Source organism: Papaver somniferum, chromosome 3 (assembly GCF_003573695.1).
Source record: "Papaver somniferum cultivar HN1 chromosome 3, ASM357369v1, whole genome shotgun sequence".
NCBI classification, from domain to species: Eukaryota; Viridiplantae; Streptophyta; class Magnoliopsida; order Ranunculales; family Papaveraceae; genus Papaver; species Papaver somniferum.
Genome location: NC_039360.1, coordinates 111541921 through 111554917, shown reverse-complemented (window position 1 = coordinate 111554917; position 12997 = coordinate 111541921). Strand labels below are relative to the sequence as shown.

Below are 12997 nucleotides of genomic sequence, written 5' to 3'. Positions count from 1 at the left end.
TCTGAGGCAACCTTTTCACGAATTGGAGATAATGGTTTAACTTGCGAAGATGTCGCAGGAGATTTTGAAGGGATAAGTAAGTGGAATGGAACAGAGGTTTCAACATTTTTGAGGTGGCGAGATTTCTTGAGAGGATTGTTGGCATCCTTATCACCCTGCGAATCACAATCCAGATAAGAAACAGAGGCAACAATATTGTTATTAGAAAAGAATAATGTTTCTTACTACCTTATGATTCGCAGACTTTCTTTTGTTTACAACAATCTTATGCTGCGATTTGGGAATATTAGGGTTCTGAACCGTAAATTTGGTGTTAGAGGTGTTTTTGCTGAAATAACAACAGTATGGGAATCACATAAACAACATCAAATAAGGCAGTAAGCAAGGTCAATTTTAGCAAAACCCATAAGAAAGAAAAAAGAAAACTAACCTCGATGAATCCATGGAAAACACCAGCAGGAAGATTAATTCGTAAAAATTAAAAAGGAAGAAAGTTACGAACAATGAAGATCTACAGAGGGAAAAGTATGGAGATGAAGAAGAAATTAAAAAGATTAAACGAAGAAGAAAGAAGAAAAAGTTGCAATGGCAGAACTTACGGAAGAACAATAGAGTTGCAGAGATGAGAGAGTAAAAAGAGAAGAGAAAATAAAAAGAAAATGGAAAGAAGAGTAAGAAGAATATATAGAGAATATTTTTTTTACTCGAAGAGATAAACACTATTAATGCAAAAAGACGTGAGCGGTTGAAAAACAGCGGTTACAGAAGACGTGTCAGGAAATAGATGGAAGAAAGGATACGTGTGATAAATACAGAATATGAAGAGATGGGCAGCTGCGGCATTTCTCACATCGTTCTCTACTTCGCAGAGAAGATATGAGAAGAGGCAAGATGTAGGATCAGAATCTCGCAGCAATAATGCCTCAGCGAAATTATTAACAACACAACACAACAGTGTCGCAAAACAACTTCAGAAACGAAATAATAAACGACGTCAGCTAAATCATGAGAAAAATGTGATGGTCCTGCGAAAATTAGGGAGTTTGCGAGATTAACATTTGTAAGGTTGCGAGAATGTCGCAAGCCATATCCGAAAATAAAGGACAGATTAGCTGTCATCCACTATGTAATTTCCTATAAACAGCCGTTCAGTTGTAAAGGAAAGGAGAGAGATCTTTTCTGAGTGAGAAGCAAGTAAATAGGAGAGAGAAAATCTAGAGCAGTGGTTATTCTTGATTCCTTTATCGTTTCTTGTAAGATTGTCAAAGATTCATCAATAAAATTAAGATTGTTAATCCAAAAATGAGTTGAATGTTAATGAAATCTTGTGAGGGGTGTAGTGTAGGATTTCCTGCAACTACACTTCGTTTTTAAGTTGGCATACATACTCGAAGATCTTCCCCATATTCCACGTTGCATTAGATGAACGCTCCCATAAGTAGATATGACCATCGCAATCCCCTGAGAAACAAAAACTCAAACTATGAATAATGAATTTTGTTGATTCCGATCCGGAACAAATGACACCAATCTATAAATCTCATAAATAAGCAACAAAAGTACCAGATAAAAATCATCCGGGAACAAGAGAACTCCAATCCGTCGCAAAACCTTCAGATTCATGGCCATCAACCTTCATTAGTGGGGCCTGAGAAAGGACTGCTGAAATGTTTTTGATCCCACTAAATAATTCAGATGAATGTTGAAATCCCAAATCTGCATAAACAGAATACAAAGTTATGCAAATCAGAGGTCCTTGAAAGTATTTCACACGTTCGTGTTTCACATAGAACAATTATTGTTACTCATAAATTTTAAAATGGATCTGGTCGCCCAAACATTACATACATCGTAACTGAACAATACTTGAACAATGAGCCGACTCAATCACTACAATCATGTTATGTAAAGCTAAACCGGAAGTTAGTGACTAATGTACAAGTCATCCATTCCAAAACTACATTGAAAGCTACTCTAAAGACTGATTCCAAGCATAAGCATGGGTTGGAGAAGGAGTGCCAATGTTGTAATAAAAAATAGGCATATTAAATGTGGGATGCCTTAGCTTAAGATTGTAATAGACAGTTAACCCAACTACACCCATGAATACCTGAACAAGCAACAAGATACTGTAAGTATTAAAGTGCAACAAGAATTCTGAATGATTGGAAGAACACTCTAAGCAAGGAAATGGTTCGAAAACAACCTTCAAAGCTTAAAGTACAGCAAGAATTTGGTATTTCCTACACAAATCAGATGCCAATTCATCCATCCAAAAAAGTTAACCTTGAAACAGGCAAATGACAATAGTTCATGAAAGGGAAGGGCAGGACCGATAAATTTAATCTTGCTGGTACAAATTTAAAACTCGTTCAATAAACGTTTCAATTTTAGCGTTGAAATAATTCATCCAATAAATTTAACCCTAAGATTAATTGTTAGAATACGGGCATCCAACTCACAACCAATTGGCAATGAGTGGAGGGATCCTTCCATATTACATTTTAAGTTATTAAAGGGATATTAACAGTGTGGGACTATTATCCTTCACACGCCCCCTCACGTGTAGCCTCGTTGGGTCTAACACGTGGACCTACGTTGTGTGGTGACCGTTGGGCCTACTCACACACTGGCCTGGCTCTGATACCATGTTAGGATACGGGCATCCAACTCAAAACCAATTGGCAATAAGTGGAGTAGTTCCACATCTTATACGGACCACTGTATGGTTGCCCTGCCTTCTTGGATCTTACTGGGTCTCACGTCTCATACATGGCTTGGCTGTGATGACATATTAGAATACGGTCATCCAACTCACAACCAATTGACATAAGTGGAGAGGCCCTAAGAGATTATAAACTGCAGGATCTTAGATTGCCTAACAGTGTGGACTAATAATCTCAACATTAATTCATTCATCCAGAAAAACATTTAAGAATTCATTCATACCAGCAAGAATTTTATCTGACCGTAGAGAAAAAAAAACTTCGCAATCTGATGAACATTACACAAAAACGCGACAATTAAATTACCAGAGAGGAAACTTCTTCACTAAATTCATTCCTAGCGAGTAAGTTAAATTGATAGAGATGGAGATACAAACAATTAATCAGACTACAGTTAATTTCACAAACAGAATACACTAAAACCTCGAATCTCAGTAAATAAGACAAATCAAAGAGAGGAAGTGATTATACCGGCCCTTTTCAATTTGCACACTCCCGTAGATCAATCAAAGTAATCGCTTGCTCTTCTCTAAAATTAAAACCCTAGATAAGAAATAAAAATACTGAATCTAGGAAATTAAACAAGAGATGGTGTTGGTGGTGCTCAGTGAAAGATGAGAAGAAATCTAGGGTTTATGATCTAAGAAGAATAGGGTACACAGGGAATCAGTGAGATGGCAGTTGCGATAATCGAGTTGTGGATGAAGAGAAGAATAGAAAAACAATCAGATTTTTCACTCTTCTTCAGATTTCAATGGAGTTTTACGCAAAAGAAGATAGAGAGAGAAACGAGAAGAGAAGATAAGATAAGAGAAGTAGCGAAGGAGGTGATGTTATCGATGTTATCTAGTTAGCTAGTTAGGGTAAAAAAACATAGAAGGGGAGGAAACATCCATTATGCCTTCTAGCCAAGTCGAAAATTTGGGCGGATAAAAAATAAAAGGTGTTCCCACGCGCACGCGTATTTGACATGCGCAAAATAAAACTGTTGCGAGTAGCAACAGGGCACCAACAGTTGCGAAATTTGTAACAGCAGAGGGCTGTTGCGAAAGTTTAGCAACAGCAATTCGCAACTGAAATTTTGCAACAGGGATAGAGCTGTTGCGAATTTGAGTTGCTAAAACCTGAATTTGGTGTAGTGGTTATTCAGTCTGGTCCTAGCAAACCTGAGTACTTACTTACTTGTATACGGTTTCTTTAACTACACTAAAAAGAAAAAACAATGGGAAGACATTTGTGAACTTAGTAGAGCTGTCAATACACTTTGGCTTCTTAAAGGGGATCTAAACTTTCATTTAATTGATATTGACACTGGTGCATCCTCTTCTACTGATGGTTGGCTTAACAGTATTGTCAATTCTTATGGATTAGAGGACATTGGATTTGTTGGTAAAGATTACACTTGTACAAGTAACAACTTAGCTACTGGCTCTAGAAGATCTAGAATAGACATGGATTTATGCAATGGGGATTGGAGTGTTAATTTTCCAAATTCCAAGCTAATGCATCTTATACAAGTATGCACTGACCATAGTCATATCATGGTGGATACAGATGCCACAATACCTAAATGTTGGAAGCCTTTTAAATTTTTCTTTACATGGTTAAATGATGATTCTTGTGTTTCTGTCATTGAAAATGCATGGAATACTGCTTCTGGTTCAGCAAGTTTTCAGTTGGTTAAGAAACTTCAAACCACAAGGAAAGAGTTATCTGTTTGGAACGGGGAAAATTTTGGTAATATTAACCAAAAAATTGATAACTTACAGCAAGAATTGATTTTTCTTCAAGCTCGGCCAACAAAGAGCTAGATAAATGTCACAAGAAGAAGAATGATTTCTATCAGCAGAAATCAAGGGATCACTTCATTAAAGACATGGACCATTGAAAATGCTGGGGTACCAAAATACACCACCAACTTAGGAAATATATATAGACAAACTCAATACAATTCCGAGAGTTCCTTGATTAGTAGCTAGAGTTATATCTCTCTCCCTCTCTATTTCGATTATAACGTTTAATTAAATCCTTGAACCTAATCACAAAGAGATTACTTGGACGGTACCAAAGACCAATTCCAAGAATCAATCAAGTCGTATCCAATAAACTAGGTCGTATGTATCTACTATGATTGATTAACGCACAACCTGTGATATTTCAATTATAAAGATAAATAATATAATGCGGAAAAATAAATAACACGAACACCAGAAATTTTGTTAACGAGGAAATCGAATGCAGTAAAACTCTGGGACCTAGTCCATATTGAAAACCAAACTGTATTAAGCCGCTACAGACACTAGCCTATTACCAATTAACTTCAGACTGTAATACAGTCGCGCTACTTACGCCTCTTGAATCCCAGCAGGACTCCGCGTAATTGATTCCCTTAGCTGACGTAACACTAACTAAGAGTTGCTTCAAATCAATTGAAGACCAAATATGCCTCCTACATATTAAGCATATATATGATTTCCTTTACAATCAAAAAGTTTGATCAAAGGTGCAGGAAATCGATAACAATAGACAAAGTCTAGCTAACTTCAAAATCCGAACTTATAATGGAACCCCAAGTGCAGCCTAGATTATTATTTGCCTCACAAGGATAAACCTTGTGGAATCGAAAAAGTTTAAGACGAAGATAACTTTGATAATATATATTTATCTTGATCGAGTGAGCAGCTCAACAATCAATCAAGATCAGGATACTCGAGTTATCAAGGAAAGATAACTGGACCTATCTTCAAGAATCCCTATGAAGTCTTTGTAGTCGTTAAACCCTAAAAGGTTTAGGAAGAAGACGACTCTAGTTATAACTAGGATACACCAAAAAGTAGTGTCAGGATTCAAAGATCCAAGTTGCTTGAAGTTCCCCTTTTATAGACATTTAAATCATAGGTTGCTTTAGGTTTAAGCTAAGATAGCTTTGGAACCAAGCAAACAATATCCACCGTTAGATGAATCTTTGAATCTGATTTACATAAACAAGATATACACTCCGGTTATGTGAAACCGTAAACGAACCGTGTATAAAGACTATGTTCAAGGTGGTTAGCTGAAACTAGTCGATTTGAACTTAAAAGTTTAATATTCATTTTCTTGAACACCTATGACATTAACCTTGAGTCACAATCATGTGATCCAATAAGTCTACTGTTTTTAAAGAATTGATCAAATGCTAATTATCTCGTAGAAATAATTTAATCGCACTTGGAAATAATTAACATGGTTAGTAGGTGTAAAAAGTACAAATATCATAGACGTTCGTAAGTCGGTTCAGTCACAGTACGTAGACCGGTTTATAAGCTAACAAGCCAAACCAAAGTTCTGGAGTTAACATAACTATTTAGGTATGTATACCGGTATGGACATACCTTATGACTATAACCAGTTACGGAGTTCACATAACTATTTTGGTACGTGAACCGGTTTGGATACACAACCGAGTTCGGGAAGACAAAACTATTTTGGTACGTGTACCGGTTTGGATACTAACCCGGTTCCGTGACCACAGTTCATAAATGGTTTGCATACGAGTATGTGTACCGATCATGTTCACGAGTTGAACAGATTTTTACATGGTGGGCATAAGAATATGCATACCACAAATCTGCAAGTTGATATATAGCTACCCCGCTACGTGTATGAGTACATGTAATACGGCTTCAGACTTATAACAATTTTCCCAGTTTGTAAGAGTGATAGCAGTGTCTTGTATCCGAATCTATAGTAGTTCTATATTTCTCTCTAAATCGATTCGAAACATTCCCGAATAACATTAATGACACATATCATTGTTCCAGGCTATTTTCGAATGACAAAAACTTGAATCATGATTTTGATTCCGAATAATAAATTGTCCTTAACCGAAATTCATCAAGGATGAACAAATGTTCATTAAGCTTAGTCATTATATTTGGAGAACTAATTATCAAGATAAACTTGACTTGAAATTCTTGTATATGCATAATAGTTTAATTAGTTATGCGTCATCGTCTCAATGGTAGAAAAGTGAATATAACTTGAGAAATAGGCGGTTCAGTTTTCACTTACCTTTTGTTGGTGAAGTTCTCCAAAAGCTTCGGTTGATATTTGCCTCCAAACGGTAGGACGCAATGATGACTGCCATGATCCACTGTTTCTCAACTACATTTCTATCCTAGTCCGAGACTTAACTAATTGTAGACTAGAAATCAAGATATAGTTTTGACAACTAAATTTGACAACAAGCTTGAGATAGAAACACTTGTGAGTTCGACCGAGAAATGCTCTAACAACCATTACAGCAAATATTTCCACGCAAGACCAACAGAAAGAAAGCAAGAAACAATATTGACTCTATTCAAGATCATAACAACAATTGGTTACACACTAGGGAAGAAATTTCTCTTCATCTCACTGAGCACTTCAAGAACATAAGTACTTATACTAATCCAGTGCTAGAATAAGGTTCTTTCATCATTATTCCAACAATCATTACAGAAGATGATAATTCTTTGCTGACAAGACTTCCTTCTCATCAAGACATTTTTGATACTCTTAGGTCCATTGAAAACTGGAGCGCACTGGGTGAAGATGTATGCAAGATGGTTACTATATTTTTCGAGTCTAAAAACATTCTAAAACAGATTAACAAAACTTATATATATATATATATATATATCTTATACCTAAGAATAAGAAACCAACTTGTGCAGCTGACTATAGACCGATTGGGTTGTGCAACACTTCTTATAAAATAATTTCCAAGATTCTTGTTAATAGGATGAAGCCTCTTATGGAAAAAATTATCTCTTCATTTCAGGCAACCTATGTTTCTGGAAGACTTGTAAGTGACAACATAGTGATTGCTCAAGAAATTATTCATTCGACGAAGAAAAATAAGGGTCAAACTGGTTGGTTTGCTTTAAAGCTGGATATGTAAAAAGCTTTTAACATGTTGGAATTGAGTTTTCTAATGAAGGTGCTCAGATATTTTGGATTTGGTGAAGAATTTTGTCATCTAATCTCTCAATGCATCAACACTACTTCCCTTTATGTCATGCTCAATGGTTCTCCATGTGAAGAATTTCATCCTACGAAAGGAATTAGACAAGGTGACCCACTGTCACCTTATGTCTTCATACTTGCCATGGAATTTCTGTCCAGACAATTTATTTCAGCTTAACAGAACAAAACCATCAAAGGTATTAAAGTGGTTGCACATTCTCCATCCATTAACTATCTGCTATTTGCAGATGATTGCTTGATTTTTACCCAAGAAAATTTGTCTTTAGTTAATCATTTACTTGATCTTATGTATGTTTTTAGTTCTCAATCTGGGCAGCTAATCAACTTTGAGAAATCTTCAGTGTATTTCAGCAAACATATTAAGCCAAAAGTTGTTGAAACTCTCACACATATTCTTGGAGTTAGGATTATGACATCCAAAGAAAGGTACCTTGGTTCTCCTCTCATTCTTGGTCATTCTAAACAAGAAGCTTTTAAATGCATATAAGAGATTTTTCAGAAAAAAAATACTCAACATGGTCTTTTATTTCTCTTACACAAGTAGGTAGAAAAACTATGGTTAAACATGTTCTTAATTCTGTACCTATATATCAAATGGGTACTTTTAAAATCCCTTCACAACTAGTCAACAAACTCAACACCATTTAAAGGAAATTCGGGGGTTATACTTCTAATAGAGGATTAAATCCTATATGGTGGAACAAAGTGTGCAACCCAAAAAATATGGGAGGTTTGGCTTTCAGGGACCTAGAAATGCTTAATCTAGCATTGCTTTCCAAATTAGCTTGGAGACTCTGCACTGAAAAAGGTTCTCTTTGGACTCAAATTATGGATAGCAAATACTTCAAGAATGGATACATACTTCATCAAAAGATAGAGGCTGAGAACTGTTCCTATACATGGAATGGAATCACAAAAGGTCTTACGATAATTTAACATAATTTCTTCATGGAAGTAAATAATGGTAAGAAGACAAAGATTTGGCTTGACAGACGGATACCAGGATTAACGGAACCACCAGTTTCAGTGAATGACTTTCACAGATTTTACCAGGATGTGGAGGAGTTACTTCTACCAAACACCAACACTTGGAATATTGATCTCTGGACTCAGCTCTTTGATCCAGATACGTCTCTCAAAATTCAAGGTATCTTCATGGATACTTCAAAAGAAGATGTTATGTTTTGGATGCCAGCAAAAGATGAGAAATTTTCAGTTAAAAGTACTTATAAGATGCTCACCATGAGTGATGGGAATATTCAAGTAAATTGAAGGATAATACAAGATTCAGTCTGGAAAAATTTACGGTAGAGTAACATACCTCACAAAATCAAAGTCTTTGCTTGGAAATGCACCCATGATATTCATACAACAAGATCCAAAATAGCACTTCCATTGATTCTCAATGTGGAATATGTGGTAGCAGTGTTGAAACAATAAAACACCTACTATTTGACTGCAATCACTGAAAAGTTATCTGGAGAGGTGTCAGTATCGATATTGAAGCAGAAAAAGATGGTTTAATAGTGTTTCAGAATGGACAAAAAGTTGGTTCTCTGGCAGTCACAAGACTCTAGATGAGAAACGTCTTTACACACTAATGATTGGGGCTTCGATTCTTTGGAAGGATAGATGTGATTATCTTTCAGGGAGTATATCTCTTAACCCTTCTAACTTTGTGCATAGAATTCACTTCCATCTAAACTCTCATTTTCAGAATAATGACATGCTTACCCCCAGCACTCCATTGATTCATTATCTAGTTGTAAACCCCCTATTCAAGGCAATTTTAAGTTCAACGTTAATGACTCATTTGACTATGACACTAACCAATGTGGTACGAGCATTGTGCTCCGAAATTCTGCAGGTAACTGTGAAGGTATTAAAGGATATTACACAGATGGAGTTCTAAGTCCAGAATCTGGTGAATGTATGGCGATACGTGAAGCTTTAATATGGGCAAAGGAGATGCAACTAAACAGGATACACATTGAAGCAGATGCTAAGCTGGTGATTCAATCAATAATGGAGAATTCTCTTTTGATTCAATGGAAGAATAGAAACATTCTCAAAGAAATTAAACATCTAAGTTTAGCTTTTGATTATTGTAAGTTTTCTTTTATTAGTCGAGACGAAAATCATGTGGCTGATGTTGTAGCTAAATCTGTTAGAGAATCAACAACCTCATGGCATTGTTTCAATAACTTTCTGGATGATATTTATAGTCTCTTAACAAGAGACCAAAACAATTCATCCCCTTCATCACTAATTTTTTTTTTTTTTTTGCAGTAGATTATGGAGAAGAAGATAAAAACAGAGAGAGAGAAAGATTTCTTATTGATTTTAGTCACCCTATTACATAGTTATATTATCCCTTATATACATACATAGTGAAACCCTATGTATCAACTTGGGCCGCACATCTATGGGTCGTAGGCCTACAACACTCCCCCTTGTGCGGTCCAATAGAACTTCCTATGCAGTGCCTCACATATAGTGCTTCGAATGTAGTTCTTAAAATTTCGTCCTCTCCTTGATGACTTGTGCCAAAATCAGTTGCCTCATTAAAACTTTGACAAGGAAAAACCCAGTGGGAAAATACCTTGGTACAACTCTTCACATGTAGTACTTCACATTTTGTCTCTTATTTTACATGTAGTTCATCACATGTAATACGATCTTCAAAGATCGTCGAGTCTAAGTTAACTGTCTCGTTAAAAATTCGTCAGGAAAAACCCAGTAGGATAAAAACTGAACTAAAGAAAAAGAGTACAATATTAATTAAACTTAGAACATAGTTAGGTGCGTATACATTGCCTCATTAAAACCTTGACAAGGAAATCCCAGTGGGATAAAACCTCGACGAAGGGAAAAAAGTACAACAAGCAGATGCAAGTAAAGGTGATCTGTTGCAGATGATCACTTTGCTCTGTTGAAGTTAACTAGTTACTTCACAACTCCTAAGACAGGAAGTCCCCGTGGGAAAGACAATATCCTTAGCTGGGAAATTACATTCCCGGTGTTTGTTGTTGTCTTATTAAAAACCTTGCCGAGTGACAAAACCCTATGGGAAAAAGCAATCTCGGTGAAGAAAAATAGTTCAATACACCACTAAATGCTCCCCCTGATGTCAGACAATTTTTATTAGTCTAATGCAGTCAAAAGGAGTTTAATCACCCTTTACTTCGGTGACTTGAATGTTTATAAGACCATGTTGTTGATTCTGGAAGTTACTTTGCTTAACGGACTATTGCGTTTCATTTCTTTGATTCAGATATTTTCAGTAATATCAACGCGATATTCAAGTCTGTAACGTTCAACATACTTGATGTTTTTAGTATTATCTCGTTAAGAACCTTGTCGAGTAACAAACCCCTTTGGGAAAAACTATTCTCGATCAAAGGGAAAAAGAGTACAACACATCTTAAATTTCGAAGTAAAATATGTCGACATCATATCCTTGGATCCTCCTCCTGATGTCGGCATCTCCCCTTGATTACTTTCAGAGTTGTTATAGACAGTTCCTTTAGTCATATACTTTTCGAAACTGAATATCGGTAGTGGCTTAGAAAATAGTCTACCATATCTCCCCTTGATTACTTTCGTTGGGAAGAGATTATTGTTCCTTTATAATCAACAACCTTTGGATTGCAGTTCGTTCGCATTCTTTTTTATGTCTTTGCAGGGATAAAACAAACTCATGTCAATGGTTACTTTTAAGTACATGATTACATTCACTGTACCATTCCAATGACGTTGCGTTAGCGCGGATCTATATCTAGCTAACAAGTTCCATGAGGGTGTAAAATTTAATCGAGTATAGTACTATAATAAGTACAACAATGCGTATATTGTACTTAGATATGAGAATTTCATCTCCCAATACATCTTCGTCATCTTCCTTTAGACGAAATGGTCACTTACATACATTTGAACCTCGACTAATCATGGGAGTTCTATCAGGATGCATGTCTTTGTTAAATTGCCTGAGAACTTTAGACATATGCAAACTGGTGGAAATAATATACCACAAGCTCAGTATTCGGTCGAGCTTTCCCCAGATTTTTCATCTTAAATTCGGATTTCAAATAGCTTTTAAGGTTTCTTATTACATCAAGAGTACCCATTACATCTTTACCGTCGATATAGATAGCTACAATTCCAAATCAGGAACTTTCTTGTGAATACGCAAGGGAAAATAACTTACTTGTCTATCCCCTCCAAATCAAATAGCCACTTAGACGGGTATACCACATCCGCCTGATTGCTTCAATCTAAAAGTGAGCGTTCTATCTAACTGTAAACGCACTCTGTGGTTTAGAGTCACTTGATTCGGGAAACAAATGGCTATCAAGTACTTTTGTAAATATCTTTTATCTCTTGATTCTTTCAGAGATACGTAACAACCACATACATATGCTGCATTTCAAGTCCTTTGAAATTACCAAACTAACTAAGTAGCGGAACACTATAAAGTTCATTACAAGAGAACAATTCCAGGGTTTTGTGAGATACCTCGCGCCACAAGGCGAGTCTTTATACTTTAAGACTGCTTTCTTCTCATTATGCTTTGTGACAAATTAATCATGTATGTCGAATAGGCTTTACACTTGGTTGGTTAGCACTACCACACCAAACACCTGTATATTTGTCAAAGAACCAAGTTCTACCTGGATTGTATAGGCTCAATATGCTATTTATTTGAAATTAATCAAAATAAAGCATGGTTCGATCTCATTGTGCTCTACTTCTGAAGCAACTATTTATGGATTATATCATCACTGTGCAAGCATGATCTTTCCATTGACTCATGTGCATTCTCATAATCCGTCAGGATTTCATTGTTCTCTAGAATCATTTAAAACTTTGGAGCGTCCTCCAGTATTGATTCATGTACATAGTCAGAGACAATCAAATGAGATAATTTCATTAATGATACAAATTAGGTTGTGCCTTACTCATCTACTTCCTTTCTAGGTGAGCATTGATCGAACCTGGTTGTCTCTCCATCTTCCTTTATGGAGCCACGGCCTGAACTACACTTCCACCAAGTGTAGTTGCAACACCTTAGTCTATGGTGTACCTCATGCTGAGGATTCCTAACCTTGCAGCTGGTATGTGTGACCTTGTCACTTTAACGACATCAATGTACATTCTGATAATCGATTATTCTTTGTCACTTCACATTTACATTTGTGGAGTATAAGAATCAATATGAGACATAGTGGGAACAGACCACGACAATTCCTGTCATTCCCTTA

General features: G+C 36.1%; 1 long non-coding RNA gene across 1 annotated transcript; it reads right to left on the bottom strand.

Annotated features, from left to right (window-relative positions):
• Positions 1–1323: 1323 nt before the first annotated feature.
• Positions 1324–3523, bottom strand: LOC113361552. Its single transcript, XR_003365184.1, has 3 exons — positions 3198–3523; positions 1564–1716; positions 1324–1461 (listed from the first exon to the last, which is right to left on the bottom strand). It is a non-coding gene; the product is annotated as an uncharacterized LOC113361552 (long non-coding RNA).
• Between the last annotated feature and the right edge of the window lie 9474 nt (positions 3524–12997).